This window comes from Elephantulus edwardii, unplaced genomic scaffold (assembly GCF_000299155.1).
Source record: "Elephantulus edwardii isolate Elephantulus edwardi_28Jun2011 unplaced genomic scaffold, EleEdw1.0 scaffold00007, whole genome shotgun sequence".
NCBI classification, from domain to species: Eukaryota; Metazoa; Chordata; class Mammalia; order Macroscelidea; family Macroscelididae; genus Elephantulus; species Elephantulus edwardii.
In genome coordinates, this window is record NW_006399757.1 from 7,561,639 (window position 1) to 7,584,656 (window position 23,018).

The 23,018-nt window shown below is 36.3% G+C and overlaps 1 pseudogene; it reads left to right on the top strand.

Annotated features, from left to right (window-relative positions):
* Nucleotides 1–21,904: 21,904 nt before the first annotated feature.
* On the top strand, nt 21,905–22,359 carry LOC102874896 (annotated as a pseudogene).
* Nucleotides 22,360–23,018: the final 659 nt, after the last annotated feature.

Below are 23,018 nucleotides of genomic sequence, written 5' to 3' on the forward strand. Positions count from 1 at the left end.
GGTGCCAAAAGTGTTGACTGTGGAGCCAAGCAAACTAAAGCTGTGAACAATCTCAATCTCTTCATCATCCATCCTGATGCTGCCAATTGTTCCAGATGGCAAAAATATTGACATTTTCAAGAATTTCATTTTGCTCAGATCCACAATGAACACTCTTAGTTCTAGCAGTCAAAAAAAATTAAGATAATTTGCATGGGAAAATCCAATGTTAAGTCCCTCTCCATTGTGCTCAGGAGCAATGATGTCAGTTTACAGATTAAGGTGCATCTGATTTAAATGATCATTTTTAAATTACATTTTATACATCCAAAAGTTAGAAAACGACTAAGGAGGAAAGAAGAAGAATCAATACCTTTGAATTGTTATATTATAGAAGAGTACTGACTATCCTCTGGATTGCTAAAAGAACAAACAAGTATGTCCTGGAGAAAGTGCAACCAAGATTCTCTTTAGAGGCAAGTTAGGAAGAGTCAGTTATTGGAAAAAGACATTATGTTTAGAAAGATGGAGGATCAATGAGAGAGGGGAAAATCCTCAAAAATAAGGATCAACACATTGGCTGTAACAATGGGCTTAAGGATACCAGAGATGATGAAAATGACAGAGAATAGGTCAAGATTTGAGTCCATTGTTCATAGGTGAATCATAGTTTACTAAATGGTATCTATCTATATATATCTATCTAATTTATCTCACTCAGTTGTGCTCATTTGAATCCTATTAGACTAGACCAAGAAGCTATTGTCCAAATAGAGCAAAAGAAAACTGCATCTTTTAAAATCAAGAAAGATGTGTGTCAGTGATATAACTTTTCTCCATACTAATTCAGTTTGTGGGTAAGTGAGTTCTAAGAAAACCATTTGTGCAACCGCAGGAAACCCTGGGAGTTGTGAGACACTGCAGTTCTTCATGTTGATAGTAGGAAAAGATGATTACATTAGAAGAGGATAGTATTTAGGTGCAATATTCATGCTCAATACCTGATGAAAGTTAAGCTATGTCCATAAGACTCATGAACAATGATTTTTTTAGAGTGCTCACACTGAAGGAAGCTTTGGTGGTACAACACATAATGAATCAGTTGCAAGAGAGATGACCAGTCTCCTCTGGTAAAGATTTACAGTCTCAGAAATACGATGGAGGGTCACTATGAATCAGAATAGACCTCAAAGATTTTGGGCATGGTATTTTAGTTTTGGCTTATGCTGCTTTTGTTGTTGTTGTTATGTGCCATCGAGTCATTTGCAACTCATAGTGACCCTATCTATGTACAAGACCCCTAAATGCTGATCTATCCTGTGCCAGTCTCGCTGTCTCAAACACATTCATTCCCACCACTCCACACACAGAATTGATCCATCTCATCGAGGGTCTTCCTTTCCTGCACCATCCCTCCACTCTCCCAAACGTGATGTCCCTCTCCAAGGAGCAGTCCCTCCTTGCAACATGCCCCAAGTATGTCAGAAGAAGCTTCAGAATCCTTGACTCCAGGGAACATTCTGGTTTCATCCTCTCCAGGACAAACCTGTTTGTTCTCCTAGCAGTCCATTGTATATTCAACACCATATCCCAAAGGCATCAATTCTCTTTCTATCATCCCTATTCATTGTCCAACTCTCCGATGCATAGCACGTAATTGCAAAGACTATAGCCTGGATCAGGCACACCTTAGTCTCCAGCCTGACGTCGTGACACTTCAGTACTCTTGAGAGGTCCCTCACAGCTGATTTTGCCAATGCAATTCGTCTCCTGGTTTCCTGCCTGCTGGTACCAAGAGTATTGACTGTGGAGCCAAGCAAATTAAAACTGTTAACTATCTCAATCTCTTCACCATCCATACTGATGCTGCCAATTGACCCAGTGGTGAGAATCTTTGTTTTCTTGATATTGAGCTTCAATCCATATTGAAGACTGTAGTCCTTGACCTTCTGCAGCAAGCACTTTAGATCCTCCTCAATTTCAGCGACCAGGGTTGTGTCATCTGCATAACGCAGTTTGTTGACAATTCTTCCACCAATCCTGATGCCACATTCCTCCTCGTATAGCCCAGTATTTTGGATGATCTGTTCTGCATACAGATTGAATAGGTATGGAGACAAAATACATCCCTTTCTTGATTTTGAACCATCAGTGTCTACCTGCTCTGTTCTGAAGACTGCATTTTGGTCCAAGTACAGGTTTCGCATTAGCATGATCGAATGTTCTGGGATTCCTATTCTTCTCAGAATCAGCCACAGCTTGTTGTGATCCACAAAGTCAAAAGCCTTTGCATAGCCAATGAAGCACAGATAGACATTCTTCTGGTATTCTTTGCTTTCTGCCAAGATCCATCTTACATTAGCTATAATGTCCCTCATACTGCGACCTCTTCTTAATCCAGCCTGCACATCTGGCAGTTCTCTGTTGACATATTGTTCCAAATGTTTTTGGGTAATTTTTGGCAGAATCTTGCTTGCATGTGATATCAATGCTATTGTTCGATAATTTCCACACTCTGTTGGGTCACCTTTCTTTGGAATAGGAACAAATATCAATCTCTTCGAGTCAGTTGGCCAGCTGGCTGTCCTCCAGATTTCCTGGCACAACCTAGTGAGCACATCCAGGGCAGCATCTGTTTGTTGAAATAAATCAATTGGTATGTAGTCAACTCCGGGAGTCTTGTTTTTTGCCAGTTCCTTCATAGCAACTTGAACTTCCCCCTTCATCACCATAGGTTCTTGCTCATATGTTATTTCATGAAATTCCTCTGTGTCAGCCAATTCCTTCTGTTACAGTGACTCTGTGTATTCCTTCCATCTTCTTTTTATACATTCTGGATCATTCAACATTCTACCCAAACTACCTTTAAGTATTGCCACCTGTGGCTTGAATTTGTTTTTCAACTCCCTCAGCTTAAGAAACGCTGAATGAGTTTGGCCCTTTTGATTTTCTGACTCCAGCTCTCTGTACATTTCATTATAGTATCTTTCTTTGCCGTCCCGAGCTTCCTTTTGAAATTTTCTGTTTACCTCTTTGATTTCTTGATTTCTTCCTTTAGCTTTGGCTTCTCGGCACTCTAATGCAATACTCAGAGTCTCATCTGACATCCATCTTGGTCTTTTCTTCTTCATCCTTTGTAATGATCTTTTGCATTCTTCATGGACGATTTTCTTGATATTCTCCCAAAGCTCATTTGGTCTATGCTCATTGGTGCTCAAGGCCTCAAACCTGTTCCTGAGATGGTTTTGGAATTCAAGTGGAATAGACTTAAGGTCAAATCATGGTTCCCAAGTTCTTGATTTAATTTTCTTCAACTTCAGCTTGAATTTACACATGAGTAGTTGGTGGTCTGTCCCACTATCTGCACCTGGCCTGGTTTTCACTGCTGATATTGAGCTTCTCCAGCTAATCTTTCCACAAATATAATCTATTTGATTCCTATGCATACCATCAGGTGAAATCCATGTGTATAGTTTGCATTTATATTTTTTATAAAAGGTATTTGCAATGAATAAATCATTGAATGTGCAGAACTCTATCATTCTATCTCCAGCCTCATTTCTCTCACCGAGCCCATGTTTTCCAGCTACTGATCCTTCTTCCCTGTTCCCAACTTTTGCATTCCAGTTGCCCATTATTATTAGTGCATCTTGATTGCATGTTTGATCAATTTCTGACTGAAAAAGTTGGTAAAAATATTCTATATCCTCTTCCTTGGCTCTGGTTGTTGGTGCATATATATGAATGATAGTGGTATTCACTGGACTTCCTTGTATGCATATGGATATTATTCTGTCGCTCACCACATTGTATTTCAGGATAGATCTAGAAATTTTTTTAAATTAATTTGGCTTATGCTAGAGAAGAGAAACTTCAGATCCTGACTGTATCACTAAGCAACTAAGATGTGTCTAGTATGTTTTCATAGCAATAATTGTCACAGTACACAGTATTATACAAAAGTAGCACTTATGGAATAATCAGTAGCACAATTTGTATGAAACAGCATATACAAATCTAAGCAATAGTATTGGGCTGGTAGTGAATTGTAAACAATTCATCTAGTTGCAACAAGAAGTTAGCAAAACGTTGTAAGACCTAACAAGTTACTACTGAAGTGTTTCTTGAGACATTATGTAGCAGTGATATAAAGGATGTTGTACATGAAAGAATACCCATAACCAAGGGTACCTAAAAAGATTTATGGGGAAAAGTGACAGTGGAAATTGGGGGGAAAAAAGAGATGAGTATGAGGGAGGTTATCAATAAATGAAATTTTGGATAACTGAGTAATTTTGGAGAGTAAAAATACTTTACTTGCAAACCTGAATGATAATATCAACAGAATGGCATTCTTAAAGAAAGTACATTAAGAATAAATAGACATTTCAGTTCTATATGACAGTAGTATGAAGCTAATAGATTATCTAGAAAACAATGCCCATCAAACTATGAAAAATATATGAGTAGTGTTTGGGAAATGACAGAAACTGAAGGTAATATGTAAAAGTCAGCTATGTATAGATTCTCTCTGCCATTGACTCCTAGCTGACCCCCTACTGGGGTTTAAATGTCAGCTTAAAAATCCTGACTTTTAACTTAGTTTAACTTATTTAAACTTAGGCTAAGCTTAAGCTATTTATTCTCCAATGATAAAACTAGCTCTATGCTTTTAAAAAATGTGTACAGCGATACACACTCATGGTTCACACAAGAATCTGACACAAATACGTCTTTCAATATGATACTAGGCTGTGGGAGCTCACATTGTTTCCTCTAGGATTTTTGAATCATAAAATGGCCCAATAATTGGTTTATCAACTTCTATATAGTAATATTGTAGACTTTGCCCTCAATCTACTGCCCTGAAATCTCTATTTTGCTTCTATGTTTTTCTTTTCCCACATAACAACATATGCTTTACTACTTGTAAACACTGGAATGCAGGACAAAGCTGCAATCAAGAATTCGTGCATTATGGACTTCACAAAACAAACTGAGCTTTCTTACATGGAAACATTGTAATGGAGGATAAAGCTGCAGTTTCTCGTTCGTGCAACATGGGTTTCATAAAATAACATATGCTTTACTACTTGGAAATAATATAATGCACAAGGAAGCTGCAGTCGAGAATTTGTGCAACACAGGTTTCACAAAACAACACATTGTTAAGTATTTGGAAACACTGGAATGCAGAACAAAGCTACAGTGGAGACTTTGTGCTATTATACAAGTTTTCTTAAGCTGATATTGGCTACTTTAACATCTTATCACAGTCCTATTTGGTAATACTCTACACATAAAGCTACTTTCTTTATAATGTCTTACTTCTTTTTCTTGAATTCTTGTACATTCATACCTTTCAAAAAGCACTTTCTCTACCCTGTCTACTAATCTTATTGGGGAAATACTGTTTTTTACAAGAATGTGAGATATTGTGAGAAACTTACTGGTTTTTCCTCAATTAATAATTTTTACCATCTTGTCTATCCCAGAAACTTAAATATAGTTTATGTTCATATTTAAAAAGAATATATAAAGAAAACAGCAGGATTTTTTAAAATTATTATTTTCTTCCTGAAAGAGGCAGCTCTGCTGGCTAAGTGGTAAGGAATTTCACTGACAATTCAAAGATATGTGGCCCAAATCTACCAACTGCTTTGTTAGAGAAAGGTGAATAATCTTCCCTTCTGATTTTTGATCTCTGAAACCCCTAAGGGTCAGCTGTGGTTTGATTTCAACTGAACAACACAAAAAACCCCAAAACAATTGGTCAAATCATTAGAGTAGGAACAGTTCTATCACAAATAATTAACTGACATTCCCCAGGATTTTACTTAATCTTGATGCTTCAGTTCTTCTTTGGTTGCTCAAGATTAAAATGTACTTGGATAGAACTGTTCATTTTTATTCTTGTGTGAATAAAAGATCATTTTATCATTGCATAATTTATTGTAATATTACTCTGCTTATTATTAAACTTTTAATGTATTTAGGATGAAATTTTGCAACTAGAGTCTAAACATACAAGGAAACATTGAAACTCAAAGTTACAATATAAAATTTTAGCATTATTTTCACTGATATGCCCATTTAAATAGAACATATGAATGGACTTTCAAATCCTTTAACTAGTATAATAAAATTTGGTGACTTTTTATTCCACTTGGTTCTATATGTGAAAGAACCAGCACAAAATCCAAGAACCAGCCATTTTTACAGAGAAGAACATAAAAGGCAGTTTCTTATGCTCTTTCAGGAGGAAATGAACTTGAAATACTGTGAGAAAGGCAGTCTTGTGATATTTCTCATTATAAAAGGTCACTGCTCTACTCATTTATCACTATTTTATGGAAGAAGCAGAGTGGATTGAGTCTATATGAGAGCACTGTTGCTGAGAAGGGTTTAAAAAATTACTTGGAGTTAAAAGGGACAGAAAAATTACTGAGCATGTTGTAAAACAGAATTTGGAAATATATTGCTAGTGCTAGAATAAAAAATACTGTAGGATGTGAAAGAAGAAAGAGAAATCTACACTGAAGTAACTATTTCTTTCTTGCAAATAACTATTATTGTCACAAACAGGAACTATTCATCAGTTTAAAAAACCTCCCGAAGGGAATTTAGACCTTGATTCAACCTTAAGGTTACTAAAGGATAATCCTGAGACAAAATAAGGGAACACTAATAGAACAAACTCATAATATAAGTAATATTTCAGGTCAAGTAAAAAAGAGGGGTTTTAAAAAATTACATATATTAAAACATTTATGTTATGGAAAAATGTTTTATTGTCACATTGTGAAAGTTCTAATCAGTCAGTGTATATTTAGGCAAATCTATTGTGAAAGACCTCTCCAAATGCAAAAGAGAAAGGATGTCAGCTTCCCCATCAACAAACAAATTGATAGAGAGGCTGTGGTATATTCACACAATGGACTACTATGCTGCATTGAAAAACAAGGAACTCATGCAATATTATTAAAAATGGTGATCCTGGAGCACATCATGCTGAATGAAGTATCTCAGTCACAAAAGAACAAATATTGCATGGTGCCACTGTTGTAAAACAGGACTGACCACCGTGTTTGGGGGAGACTGAGAAAGATGGGTTAAATAATGTATACTGCATTGAAACAGATGAGGGAGAAAACTATTTAAAAGGGACATGTTGGGGAGCTCTGGTGGCCTAGTGGCAAGGAGCTGCAACTATAATCCCAGAGGCTCACGGTTCGAATCCACGAGATGCTTTGCTGGGGAAGGAGGGACAATCTCCTCCTGTACCAGTCAGATCTGATTTGACGGTACACTCACAAAAAAATAATAAAACAAATTTTTTTTAAAAAGGGACATGTTATTAGGTACTTTTGTCATGACAGGAGTCCAGAGCAAAGGCTGCATGGTGGAGTGGACCTGGAAGAGGGATTGTAAAACAATGAAAGAATTTTTCTTTTACTTTTCTAAGATGATAGTGTACTAGGGGGGAGGGTTGGGTGGGGAGAAAAGTGCAACAATGAATGAATGGAAATCCAAAGTCTCTGTAAATTTTCATTGAAATTAATAATAAATTCTTTAAAAATGGAAAAAAAAGAAAGGATGTCAGCTTCAAGACTAAGAAGCACCTGATATTAGCTATGGTTTTTCAATTGTTTCCTATGCATCTGAAAGTTAGACAAGAAGAAGTTATGACTAAAGTCCTTGAATTGTGATGTTGGAGAATATTGAAAATCCCACAGTCTGCCGAAAGAACAAACAAGTCTGTCTTATTGAAAGTGTAATGAGTGTGCTCCTTAGATGCAAAAATGGTGAAAACTGGTGTCACATGCATTGTATATGTTGTCGGTAGGAGCCAGTTCTTGGATAAAAACACCATGTTAGGAAAGATACAATAGTCATCAAAAGAAAAGAAAAAAGATAGATTGATACTATAACTGCACCAATGGTCATGAGCATGGCAGAGATAGTGAGCGTGCTGCCAGGCAAGGTAAAGATCAAATCTATTGTTCATTGGGTCGCTATGAGTCATAGTCTACTTGATGGCAGCTAATAACAAGAAGTTGCTAATGGGTCTGTTATATTTCTGTGAATAGAGATATCTACCCAGGAAATATCATTTAATCCTTTAATCACAAAACAAGCAAACAAACAAACAAAAAAACCCATGAAGAAAGTTATACTTTTAACTCCATTTACTAGGTCAGATAGCTGAGGTAGTTATCCACAGATGCAGAGTTAATAAATACTGATACTCAAATGTAAACTTTGCAAAGATTGCCTTTAAATTCGACTTTACTTTTTTATTCAGTAAGATCTTCTTTAAATAAAGAAATGACAAAACCACCAGGAGAGTAACGTGGTAAAATTTTAACTAGAAAATTAAGTGCCAAAGAGACATTGAGAAGAAACTCTAAATAAAAAAAAAAAAATGGGTTACTAAAGCTACAATTTTGCTAGTTTCTCTGATGTTCATTACTACAGAATTGGAGTATGCATAGATTATGAACTCAAACACAAATTTAATAGTAATTTTAAGACTAAAATAGAGAACTGTTCTCAATGCTCACATGCTTTTCAAATGAAACCTCTTGTCCAAACTACTCACCTTCAATTTCCATACATTTAAAACCTCTTCATACTACAAAGTCTAAATATCACGTTTTCCAAAAAGCCTTACTAATATCTCAGCCAGAATGAGCACTCTTGTTTCTAATTTCCATGTAATTTAATTGATATATTAATTTATCCTGCCTTATCTACTGCTATTAATAATTTAAGATGTCATCCACTACCTGCTTGAATTATTTTTATCATTCAAATAGTAATGTTATTGTCATTTTCTTTCTTTTTTTACATATTTTTGAGTAATATTAATGAAAGTTTACAGAGACTTAGGGTTTCCAGTCATTCATTGTTGCACTTTTCTTCCTACCCAACCCCTCTCCTCAAATTCACTCTTCCGCTTGAGAAGAAAGAAAAATTCTTTCATTGTTATGCAATCCTTCCCCCCACCCCCCAAGTCCACTCCACTATACAGCCTTCACTCTGGACTTCTGTAATAACGAGAATACCCATTCATATATCCCTTTTAAACAGTTCTCTCCCTCATCTGTTTCAATGCAATATATGTCATTTCTCCCCTCCTTTTCTGTCTTTCCTCAACCCTGACGTCAGTCCCATTTTACAACAGTGGACCTATGCAATATTTGTCCTTTTGTGACTGAGATATTTCACCCAACATAAAGTCCTCCAGGGTCATCTATTTTGCATAATATTTCATAAGTTCCTTGTTTTTCAATGCTGCATAGTATTCCATTGTGTGAATATACCAGAGATTCTCTATCCATTCTTTTGTTGAGGGGCACTTGGGTTGTTTCTAGCTCTTGGCTACTGCTAACAAAGCTTCAATAAACATGGGCATATATCTGCTTGGGTGGCAGTTATGGTTTCTTTAGGGTAAATTCCCAGCAGTGGAATTGATAAGTCAAATGATAGCTCTATCTGCAACTTTTCGAGACAGTTTCATACAACTTTCCATAGTGGTTGCGCATTTTACACTCCCACCAACAGTGAATAAGGGTTCCAGTTTCTCAACAACCTCACCAGCATTTGATGTTTGCTGTTCTGCTAAATTTTGCTATTCTTACTGGGGTAAGATGATATCTCATAGTTGTTTTGATTTGCATCTCTCTTAGAGCTAGGAACTTTGAACTTTTCTTCATGTGTTTTCTCACCATCTGAATGTCTTCTTTGGTGAAGTGTCTGTTCATATCCTGTGCCCATTTTTTAATTGGGTTATTTACCTTTATCTTATTGTGGTGTTTGAGTATTTTATAAATTCTAGATATAAGTTCCTTTTCTGACATGTCATTGTGGTGGTGGTGTTAAATGCCGTCGAGTTGTAGACGACTCACAGAGACCCCAAGAACGAAAGGCCTGAGCACTGTTTGTACATAGAGTTTACAGAGGCAAGTCATTTCGGAAGTGGATGTCGCTTCTGCCAAATATTTTTTCCTATCTGTGGCCTCCCTTTTTACCTTGCTGGAGATGTTATTGGTTTTTTTTTAAATGAAATTTTTATTTTATGCTTGTTTACTTACAAAGAGTATTATGCATTGATTTTCACATGCATCTTTCCCATTTCCTTTACCCACTCCTCCCTCCACCCATCAAATTGTGTGACCCTATGATTACACCCTCCCTAATCCCCAGCCTATCCTTACCCCACATTTCCCTTTCTCTCTCCATGGATCCTCCTACACATTTTACTAGACATCTTTCTATTTTTATAATAATAGACTTATACAGTATTTGTCCTTACGGAACTGAGTTCACGTAGCTTCAGCAAGGAGTTTTTGAGAGAAAATAGAGAATTAGATTGAGAAATTTTTAAGAACAAACTTCCAACCCTATATGAACTAAAAAATTGTCCTAAACCAAGAAATAATACTGTATATATTATTATAACAAGGATATTTAAGCTCATCATTCACTTTTAGGTCTTTCTCAGTATTGAATGCCACTATACTTTCAATAATAATGCAGCAAATATCATGGAAAAAGGCCATTTAATTAGAATGCAAAGACTCTGAAAAAGTGTCATCCATTTCTGTTAGGGGTATATTATGTCTAATATAATAAATACATGTTTTATTTAAACAATATATTTTCTTAAGGGGTAAAGGGTTAGGTTTGTTAATTTTTATTCCAATAGAAGAAATATCATGAAGAATGAATATAAACCCTACAGTGCCTATCATTAAGATTCAAATTCAATACCTTAGGTAGTCTATGATTGGAAATACAGCTTGTTGTGTAAAATTCTAATGAAAAAGAAATAAAATATGTAGAAATTTCAGGGAAGAAGTATGTCCTTAAAAGAAACTTCAGGAAGCAAATAGAGACTACAGATCACAGCGTTAGAGAGACTGTTTGATCTACCTGGACATTGAGCACACTCTATATAGACGGAGGTAAAAAAAAAAAAAAAAAAGTACATTTCAATGCTTTGTATTCCAGACTAGATTTGACACATTGGGGGGAAAATAGATCAAAAGAGAGAATCAAAGGAAATAAAGTATAGAAAAGCATTCTTAAAACTGTCTAACATGACACAGGTGCAAAGAAGTCCGTAACTGAAATAAAGAAAGGTCAGGAAAATAACTCACAATTAGTTTCTGTTTTTTGACAGTTGAGGTGATGCAGCAGTGGGCAGATTATGTGGAAAGGTTTATCTTCTGGAGGATTCTATCTAGATTTGTTGGAGTAACTTGATGAAATTTATAACATGCATGGTAAGAGAAAGCTTTCCTTATTCATTTATACATTTTAAAGAACTCTTCTTAGATGATGGCAAACTTATTCATTTGAAAAGTCCTGTTTTAAACTGCATTCAGATAATAATGTGCCAGAACTTTCTTTCTTCAAAAAACAGCATTGCTACCTGCGGCAGTATCTGTTATGCAAAGTATTTGCTTTCGGAGCCAAAATGAGAATCCTCATTTTAATATAGTTTCCAGAGGCTTAGACCACGGTTTGAACTGTAATCACCTGCAGGGGAAAATTTAAAGATCAAACATGTCCATTTGCTTCTTTAACCCAAATCTGGTATTTTCTCTGTTGGAAATGGACTTTGATTTTCCCCAGAAAATATTTAAGTTTCCATGCATTCCTTAGTAACACTAAATAAAGTAGACAGTAATATTTTTAAAGACATGCACTTTAATCTAAATAATATATATAAGCAGAACTTTCAGTTCTTACAAATTAATGAATAATTGTAACACTTTTTCTTTGAATTTTTTCTATAAAGTGTCTTTCATGGCTTTATTATTTATAAAAGGTTGAATATATATATATATTAGGTTACTTTATGACAATAGCATTGGTAATTGTTTTTAGAGACAATATTTTAAAACTTTCTCTAAATATCATCTAATATACAGATAAAAATTCTAAGTTTGAGTATATGATTTTACAGTGTTGTTGTTATGTGCTAGCAAGTTGCCTGCAACTCATAGCAACCATATGTACAACAGTCTTAAACCCTGCACTATCCTGTGTGAATCTTATTGTCTCTGACACACCTACCCACATTACCCTAGTCATTCAATCAATCCATCTCATCGAGGATCTTCCTCTCTTGTGCTCTCTCTACCCTCCCAAGCATTACGTACTTCTTCAAGGACTGGTACCTCCTTGCAACATGTCCAAAGTATGCCAGACGAAGCTTCAGAATCACATCCGAAGAACAGCCTGGTTTCATTCTCTTTAGGACGAACGTGTTCATTCTCCTAGCAGTTCATGGTCTATTCAATACTCTTCTCCAGCACCACAGCTGAAAGGCCTCAATTTTCTTTCTTCCATCCCTAGTCATTGTCCAGCTCTCTGATGCATAGCATGTAAGTGCAAAGCCCATGGCCTGGATCAGGTACACCCTAGTCTCCAGACTGACAGCATTGCTCTTCAGTATTTTGGAAAGATTTCTGACAGCAGACTTTCCCAGTATAATTTGTCTTTTAATTTGCTGGTTGCTGGTTTGGAGCCTAGCAAACTAAAGCTGTTAATAATCTAAATCTCTGAGATTTACAATGTATATAATTTAATTGACTAAGAGCCATTTTGCAGAAAAGGAACTTCTTCTAGATCTGATTATAATCTACTATTGAATAAATTCAATCTCTAACTGAAAGTGTGATAAAAATTAATCACTTAATTCACTCAGTGGATAAAAATTAAATGAATTTTTCTTGGAAAAATGTTACTCTCCTTGATTAAAAATGCCCTGTTTCTCTGTTTTTTCTTGGCCTTCTAGGTCTTTTTTGGGTTAATCTTCATTTTTTGAAATCTAAGTTAACTTTCTAACCTAAGATAAAAGAGCTTAAGTGTAAGATAGTAATAACACTACATAACATTAAAATGTATGGGTTCAGTTTCTATTTATTCATAGTAAATCCTTCCAAAATCTTCTGGTTCTGAAATAATTGTGGGGCATTATTACCAAACAAAAGAAACATACTGTCAAAGTCTTGGGTTTATATTTCATTCTTAAACCATTTAAATGAATAATTTTTTTATCATCAATTGATTATTATATAGAAAGTCAACTAAGTATATAGCCATTGCATAAGAAGTATAGTCAAGAAATTATCAGAAAGGTTTAAGTAATGATGAATTAAACATGCGATAAAACAAGTGATTATGTTCAAATTGAAATTGTATTGTCCTATGTTAGTCATTCTAATTTGCCTCCTATTTGTATATCTATCTTTCCTCATTTAGCACATTAGAAGTCCCTTATACACAATTACAAACTTACTAGCTGACTGACCAAAGCCAGGAAAGATGATTTAGTTAAGATAGCACCTGAAGTGTGGAGCAGAAGGCTGATGTGAGCATTTAAGCATATAGTATGTTTGACTCAATCTATTCAGCCAAACCCGGAGTTTTAAAAGTTTCTTTGCCTGAAGGAGGCATCCCTCCTCTTACTTTATATCTTCAAAGAACCATATTTAATGATCAAAGACATATCTGTTCCACTTTATCCTGGGAACACCATTACACTGATGTAAAAATTGGTGGAGAAAAAAGTTAACCATTAGGCCACTGCTTCTAAACTTCTGGAAATAAATATTCAAAGGAATCTTTCCCCCAGAATAGTATTTTAAATTTCTGAAACTGTGCAATGTTATAAGTAGTTATAATATCACAGAGATAACTTAGGGACTGAAGTTGGATCAGGTTTTGGATTCAGAATTAGCACTACCAAGTTACTATGTAGAATTTGAACAATAGTTAATCTATCTGTTGGTTTCTTCTTCAAATTGGGGATTCTAACACCTCTTTCAAAAAGTCAGAGGGATTAATTGAGGTCATGGTGCAGAGCACCTCTTATACTATAGTACATAATTGTAATAAATGATCTGTGGGAATTATTTATTCTTTGGCAGATGCGACAAATCTTTTCATAATGCCCCTGTATTAATTTATGACCAATTAAATGATGAAGTATCTCTGAAAATCCCATGTTTGGTGGCAAATGCAAAACTAAACAGAATAGAAAGTACAAGAAACCATGCATAATAATAGAAAGAAAGAAAAAACACAATTAAAAATATGTTTATGAGAAAACATTAGAAGTGCATAATAGACAACTTTTCTAAATTTTAATTAAATAAATGAAAATATATTAACTTTTAAAATTACAAAGGAGGAAGACATTTAACCAAGATATTCCTACTTCTATAAGGGAAATAAATTCTGGAAAATTTCCACAACGTACTAATCATAAAGCTTCTCTTAACTACTTCTTGAAGGGAACCAGGAGAAGTTGCATACTAATTTTTATTTCTTCTTATTTATCATAAAGCTATGCAAACCATGTTTATTGCTAAAGTTATAGTGTCAGAACAACAGAGTCAATTAAATTACAACTTAACACATGAAAAAGTATCAAGGCATATCTTGGAAAAGAGAACCTGTAAGCTCAGACATACAGTTACTCAAAAACAGCAAAAGAAAATCTTGAGACACCACAAAATATTAACACACGTTGATATATAAGCACACACACACACTTACTTTAAGCTCTCATAGAACTTTGTAACCCTCTGTTAACATAAATGTAAGAATATTATGCAGTCAAGCATGAAGTTTTTCCATCCTTTTCGATTGTAAACTACTTGAAAATATATGCACTGAACCTCTTTTCCCTGTTCTTGCCGGTTAAATCAACATAAAAAGAAAAAAAAGTCCATCCTTAGCATAATTCAAGGGAAGAAAGAAATCAGTTTTTTAGTGTTTTACAGATGCCAGGCACTAAGCTTAAAATTTCTTGTAAAATATCTCATTAACTTTATTACTGAATTCAAATTTTTAAAGTAATGTCAATTTCTTTGGCCTTTTCCAAAAGCCAAAATAATGCCCTTTGTGCTTCACTCAGGCTTAAATTTAACTTTCTTCACAGGCTACTTGTAAGTTTGTAGTAAGAGTTTTAAAGTATTTTCCTAATTAAACCTGAACCCTAGACCAACTCAGAGTAAAAGTATTAATTATAATTAAAGAAGTGTTAGTTTTAATTTACAAATTGGAATATTTAGCTTAATTTTGCCAAAAGTGTCACTCTGTGTAATTTTCCAAATTCCTTTATCACTCACACATTACATGTAATTATGAAAAATAACTGGGACAATCCTCAAAGAAACAAAAATAGTGAAGGTAAAGCCTTTTATGTGTGAAAAAGCATCATATAATCCACCAACTCCTTTACCCTTCCTTCTGTTCCTCCTTACCAAAAAATAATGATCAAAAGGGTAGGCCTAGCTAATCACTCACTCATCGCCCTCGAATTGGAATTGACTCAGAACTGAAACTCCAGTTGTTTTTGGAAGCTGTGTATCACAGGAGAGGAGACGCTCATCTTTCTCCTTTGGAGCAGCTGCCAGTTTTCACACACCAGAGAAGAGCCACTTTGGGGTTCACAGTCCAACTCCCTACCAATTATACCACAAGAATTCCTTTCTCATTTAATAGAACAATTAATTAATTTAATAGAACAATTTAATAAAACTCTCTTAGTTTCTTAACAGAGATTTGAACTAGTACTTCCCAGTTCAATCATAACTGAAAAAGTAAAACCATGGTGGGTTCAAATTTACAAAAGATGAGTGTACTAGAAAGGTAAAGAGGGAAATTTGGTGGTCTAAGTGGTAAGAAACTGAGCTATAATCGTGAATGCATATAGTTGCTCCACAGAAGAAAGTTGGGCAATCTTTTCCCATGCAATTTGCTATACCTGAAAATCCACTGGAGGGTCAGTAATGGGTCTGTTCTGACTCAATGGTACACAACAATAACAACAACAGAAAGGTAACCAGAATAAGAAAAAGTATGAGTCAACCTCCTACTAAACACTTCATCTTCAACTTAGTGATCAAAGGTAGAATGTGCATTGCGTATCAGCCAGATCTGTCCATCAGCAGAAATGGAAAAAGCAGTGTCCTGCTCAAAGCACATGGCTAATAGCACCACATTGGAGATGTGTTACTCTCCACATTACTGGTAATAATGTTTCCTCTATATCAGATTCCCAGAACTGCAACTTTTCCAAGTCTTCCATTCTAAGACTTCAACATTTAATTTTTCCTATTCTCCTTATCATTATGATTTATTCAAATTTTATAAATGCAAGTCTGTTGTGAAATACTGCCCATCATGGCTGAAACGAGAACAAATTATGCTGAGTTACATAAATCAGTCACAAAAGGATAATTATGGCATAATATCACTAATACTAAATGCTAAGAAATTATTTACACAGAGAATCAATCTTGGAAAGTTAACAGATGAGAAATAAGAAAGCAAGGAGCAAAATAATTAATTCATTGATTTCAGGGAATCTATAAGTAATACCTGTCAATCTTCTTAGTGAGCAAATCTTTCAAGAAGCTGGACTTTTTGAAGAAGAATGTGCCATCAGGATCAGAGGAAGACTCATAAACAACCTGCATTATGCAGATGATACAATCTTGCTTGATAAAAGTTAAGGAGACTTAAAATATTTTCTGCAGAAGATCAAGGACTGAAGCCTTTAATATGGATTATATCTCAACAAGAAGAAGACAAAAATACTCACCACTGGACCAGTAGGCAACATCATGTTAGATGGAGAATAGGGTGAAGTTATCAATTATTTCCTCTTGCTTTAATCAATAATTAGTACACTTAGCACCAGCAGTTAATAAATATGAAGATGTGTTTCATTGGAAAAATATGCTGTCAACAACCTCTCCATATATTATAGAGGAATGACATCAGTTTAAAGATTAAGGTGCACCTGATTCAAACCATAGTCTTCAATTACTTGCCGTTTATCTGAAAGTGGGAGAATGAGTAGGAATGTCAAAAGAACTTATGCCTTTGAATTTTGGTGTTGGATTAAAATATTAAATATCCCATCTACCAAGAAAACAAACATGCATGTCTTGGAGAAAGTGCAGCCAGGGTTCTCCTTGGAGGCAAGGGTGGAAAAGCTTTGCCTCACATACTTTGAACATGTAGTTAAGTGGAACCAGTCCTTGGAGAAGGATATTATGTTTGGAAAGATGGAGGGTTAGTAAAAGATAAGAAAACCCTCAGGGAGTTGCATTGACATAGTTGTCTATAATAATGGGTTCAAGTGTAACAGAGATGGTGAGGATGGTACAGGAGAGGGCAAGGTTTAGAACCGTTGTTCATAGAGTCACTATGGATTGTAGTTGACTTGACAGCACCTTATAAGACCAGAAGCAAGAACTGGTGGTGAGCAGTTGCATTGCAAAGGCATAAGGTTTAAATCTACCAGCTGCTCCGTAGGAAGAAGGAGGCTAATCTCCTCCTGTATAATTTATAGCCTCTGAAAACCCACTGGAGAATTAGCTAGAAGTCAGTTTCTAGGTGATGACACATCACAATGTAAGAAAAAAACCAAAAGAAAATAGGTTCTTCCAATTTTACTGTGTGAACATAACAGGAACAAAGTGAATCTGCTCATAGCTCTGAACCTTATGCACACTCTCAGAAGGTTAGAGTGGTTTCACTCCATTCAGCAGTTGATCCACATACAATAAATGGAGTTTGGAAAGACAAAATTGACACTGGGAAAGGAAAAGTTAAATGCAGGATTCTGAGTTTCTGTTCAAATTGGAGAACACCAAAAGGGAGACGACAGCACCTCTCTTTACTGAAGCAGCAGTTTGAAGTACTCTTGTGTAGTATAATAGAATAATTGACCCAATTAGGCCCCTATTCATCAGAAATTAGATTTCTGCAGGTGCCAAGCACAAAGTCTTTTAAGGGCCTCCTCAGCTTCTCACTGGCAACATTGGAAATTTGCAGGCACAACAAAACTGCAAAATTTGCAATTTAATATCTTTCCTCTAGATATCTGCTGAACCTCACTTTAATTTTAAAGATGAATAAAAGGGACACAGCTTAGGGTCTGTTTCTTTGCCAAGACAACCCTTTCCCTGTCAGCCTATGGCCTGCCATGCTCTTTAACCCAGTTTTAAAGAAATACTTTCAAAAGCAACAACTGAAGTCTATGATTGAATATTCGCCTTGCACAGACATTTCATTTTAAAGACTGTCCAATTCAGGTCATCTTTTTTGAGATTAATATTGTATTCATTATTTAAGGTCATAGATGTAGAATGGCCTCAGCTAAGTCCTTTAAATGCTGTTTCTTCAGAAGCAATGCATGTTACATAGTTACAGAATCTTTACAAGCTTAAAACCACATAAGTCTGGAGTTCTCAAACTTTAATGTGTCTAGAAGTGGAGGGCCTGTTTTACTTACACGTGGTCATCTCTAGTGAGAGCCCTGTTTTACTTATGCTTAGTAGTCTGTGGTGTGGTCAACTGATAATCAAAACCTGTGTGTCTCCAGCATTTGGAGTCCACCGGCCAGCTCTGTGGGAGAAGGTTGGGCAGGATCCTTTTGAGTCAGTGTTGACAGGATAGAGAATGGTTCTTCTAACAACCATGAATGTAACGGCTTAAAGCAAATATCTTACATCTTAAGGACAGAAGCCTGAAATTGGTCTCAATGGCTTAAGAGTCTGCAGGGCTGCACTCTTTCTAGAAACTGTTGTTGTTGTTATGTGCCTTTGAGTCACCTGTAACTCATAGCGACCTTATGTCCAACAGCCTAAAACCCTGTCCTATCCTGTGGCAATCTCTTCTTTGTCTTTTCCAGATGTTAGAGACTCCCTACATTCCTTAGCCTGTCGCCTTTCCTCCAATTTTATGCTCAGTGGTAGTAACAACTTCAATGAGTCTCTAATTTCAGTATTCTGCCTCCAATTTTAGCTTTTAAATGAGTTTTGTATTTGCATTTAAGGATTTCTGGTGGCATAGTCCAGCGGGAGCTGTGTTGCTAACTAGAAAGCCAGGCCTCTCTGGCAGTTCACAGCTGCTCTGAGGGACAATGACAGGCAATTTCTTTTTTTGTGATTTACAACTTTGGAAATGCAATCCACGGAGGGTCAGTTGTGAGTAGGTTGCCATTTGCAAACAAGGAACTTGAGTTTGAGGTTTTTTCAATTGTATTGAGTTTGCCTAAACAATCTGCCCAGTTTTGCTATTGAAAGGTAGATAATTGTTGTTGCTGTTGTTGGTAGGTGCCATTGACTATGACTCACAGTGACCACATGAACTTTGCCATATCCTGCCTTCCTGAGGTATCCTTATCATCTCTGATATACTTCTGTCCATTGTGAGAGTCACTGTGTGACTTCATCTTGTTGAGGATTTCCCTCTCTTCACTGATCCTCTTACCTTTCCAAGAATGTTGTATTTCCTTGAGGACTGGTGCCTCCTAACAAGATGCCCAAAGTATGTGAGATATAGTTTCACCATTATTTCCTTTAAGAAGCACTCTAGTTGCACTTTCTTCAGGACATATTTATTTGTTCTTTTAGCAGTTTGTGTCATTTTTAACACCACAGCTCAACGGTATTGATTTTTCTTCTGTTATTCTTATTTGTCATCCAGGTTCCAGATGCATAGCAAGTAATTGAAAAGGTCGTGGCTTGGATCAGGTGCACCTTAGTCTTTAAACTGACATTGTTGCTCTTTAGCACTTTGGAGAAATTCTTGACAGCAGATTTTCCCAATGTAACACATTTTTGGATTGTTTAGCAATTCTTATCAAGGAATTAGCAGCCTTAATTTCACTTGCATTCTTAATCTCCTCTTAGTATGTAAGCTAACATATTCAGCTTCTTTTATGTTGTCTTTTCCTTAACTATTGGCATTTTCCAGAATTTTCTCACCCTTCATGCTTTTCTATTCTATTTATTCTCACAAGGCAACTTACTTGACACTCATATCATCAACAAAACATACCCACACGTTCTTAGAATTAAGATGTGGAGATCTTGGCAAAACCATTATTCTGCTTACTCAAAAGCCCTACCTGCCAGCTAGGGGATGGTTGAGTGAATTATAGCTGGTTAGTTATTCTGATAAAGTACTTCAATTCTCTGACAAGGCATGTAAGATTTCATTTCCCTAATCTCCCTACTTTCTCATGGTAAACACTGATGTGATCACTCTGTTGCTGTTAGGTATCACACAGTTGTTCCCAAGTCACTGGAATCCTCGATAACAGAGAATACCATAGACTGCTAAGAGAACAAACAGGTTCTTCCCAGAGAGGGTGAAACCAGGCTGCTCCTTGGAGGCAAGGATTCTAAAGCTTCATCTGACCCGCTTTGGAAATGTTGCAAGAAGGGACCAGCCCTTAGAGAGGAACATCATCTTTGGGAGTGTGGAGGGACAGCACAAGAGAGGAAGAACCTTGATGAGGGTTTCAGGCTGTTGTACATAGGGTCGCTATGAGTCAGCACATAGCAATAACGACAACAAATTCCAAGTGCAGAGGTCCCAGTATTTAATTAACGCACACCCAGATAGGCAATCCTTAAGGAAAGTTGTGCTAAGTCTTTTACCTTATTTCATCTTTGCATCTGTTATGTTCTTATGAGAGTCATAACAAGGACAAGTGATGCTTGCTTAGAATATCAGGCACATGTGTATAACATTTAGTCACTAGCCCTTTCTAAGAAGTATCTTCTAGCTCCTTGGCAGACATGAAAGGAAATAGATGCAGGTTTCATCTCTGACAACTTGGAAATAATCCTTTGAGATTAGTGTTATCACAGCCATTTTGGAGCACTTCTGCAACTGACAAAATCAGGCAAATGCTTATGAAATGACACTCCACTTTCACCAGTTAAAGAAAGCTGAGTTCAGCACTGGGAAGAAGTAAGGATGAGAGAAAGACTGATTGTGTTGTACTGGTCAACTGAGGTAGCCTAACTCTTCTAAGACTGTACAAGAGGGGCTTCAATGTTTAAACTTGATAAATCGTTAGTGTAATACAAGCACACAGAGGGAAACATACAGGAATTATTAGATCCTCATACAGTACACAGGTTATTGGTTATGGATTCCCTCACTCATCATTCACTTCTATCATATAATATTCTATTCATATCAATCCTCCATCAAGTTACCCAACTTCATCGTCTGAGACCACGGATGGATTTGAATCATTGGAAATGCTAACAGGATAACCAAGCACAAATATGTCACCACAGCTTTTTGGTGGCGGTTGTTGTTGTTATGTGTCTTCAAATCGACTATGACTCATAGTGACCCTATGCACAACAGCCTGGAACCCTGCCCTATCAAGAAAGTTGGGCTTAAGCAGGGTTTAGAAGAGGCCATGAGACTAGTGACATCATCGCCAATGTCAGATGGATCTTGACCAAAAGCAAAAAGTACCCGAGGGATGCCTCTGTGTTTCATTGACTATGCAAAGGATTTGCCTATGTGTCTCACAACAAATTTTGGCTAATGCTTATCTTGAGAATAATGTGAATCCCAGAACACTTGATTGTGCTCATGAGAAACCTATACTTGAACCAGGAAGCCTTCAGAACAGAGCAGGGAAACACTGCATGGTTCAAAATCAGAAAAGAAGTGCATCAGAGATGTGTGATTAGCTATGGTCATATTTTTGTCATTTGAAGCAAGTGTATTGTTAAAGAAATGCAGTTGTAGATCAAAGCTTTAAGGTATGTAGATTTGCTTCTGAGAATTAAAAATAAAAACAGCAAACCAACAACACATGCACATACACACAAACCCCAATCCAAAATCAAACAGACACAAACTCACTATTGTCCAGCGGATTCTGACTCAAAATGACTCTTCATCAGGCTTTTGAGGCTATAAATCAAGAGAAGGAGATTGTCTGTCTTTCTACCCCAGAAGCACTGGAGGATTAAAAATACTGAAGGTTCTCATCAGAGTAACAAGCTAAAGACTACACCACCAGATCTCTAGAAATATAAGGCCCCGAGGGTCACTGATGGATCTCCAAATGACTAAGCAAAAACTTACTCTGAAAGCCATTGACTGGATAGCTTTTGAGGAGATCATACCCTGAAACCAGAAGGTTATTGCTAACCCCCTGAAATCCTAGGAGGTTCTCACCTCCAGGTTGGCTGCTTTCCCTGAGGTGCCACCAACGTGGCCAAGGCTGGCTTAGTGGCAGACTTTGAGAAGAAGTTTAATGCCCTTAAGGTTCCTGTGCGAGAGGATAAGCAGAGAGCCCTGATAGATGCCAAAGAAAAAGAAGGCATGAAGAGTTGTGCAGAGTTTGTGTCGCTCTCCAAGACTAGGATTGAGGAATATGAGAAGCAGCTGGAGAAGATGAGGAACATCATTCTGTTTGAGCAGATGACCACTGAGGACTTGAGTGAAGCTTTCCTGGAAAGCAAGTTAGAAAAGACCAAGTATCCCTATTGGCCTCACCAGCCAATTGAAAACTTATAAAATTGAGTCTGACAGGGAGCGCCAGCCCTGCTACAGCAAACCCGGAACATTACAAATAAGAGTGATTAAAAAAAAAAAAAAAGAAAATAAATATAAGGCCCCGATGGCAGAAACATTTCACTATACTCTCCAGGTCCGTCTATATCATGCACAGTTTTGGAAGAATGAAGAACTTTCAACTTGGTGACCTATCTTTGTTCAGATCTTTAAATAACCCACATGGAAATTGTTTGGGTATTTTTTATTCTGAATCCCTAGAGGTTACAAAGAGTTAACAAGTTTAGCCAAGGCTAGCAGTTTATGTCTACCTTGAGGCACCTTCAAGGAAAGATCTGCTTTTGAAAATCAGTCATAGAAAACCCTTTGGAGCATAGTTCTGTGCTGAACACATGGAGTTGACATGATTTGAGGGCAAATGGTGTTATTCTTGATTATATTTTTAATTACTATTCTTGATTAAAGTAAAAAGGAAAGTCTGATAAATTGACGTTAGAAAAAATGAGCTTTGGATAGCATAGGAATAAATTTTCTGATACTGAAAAATCTCAAAAAATGAAATAGTCAGGAATGTACTCTGGCCATTGACATATCAATAGAAGCTATGTACTACTGTAGTTTCTAGGTTATCAAGTTGATTCTGACTCATAGTGTCTCTATAT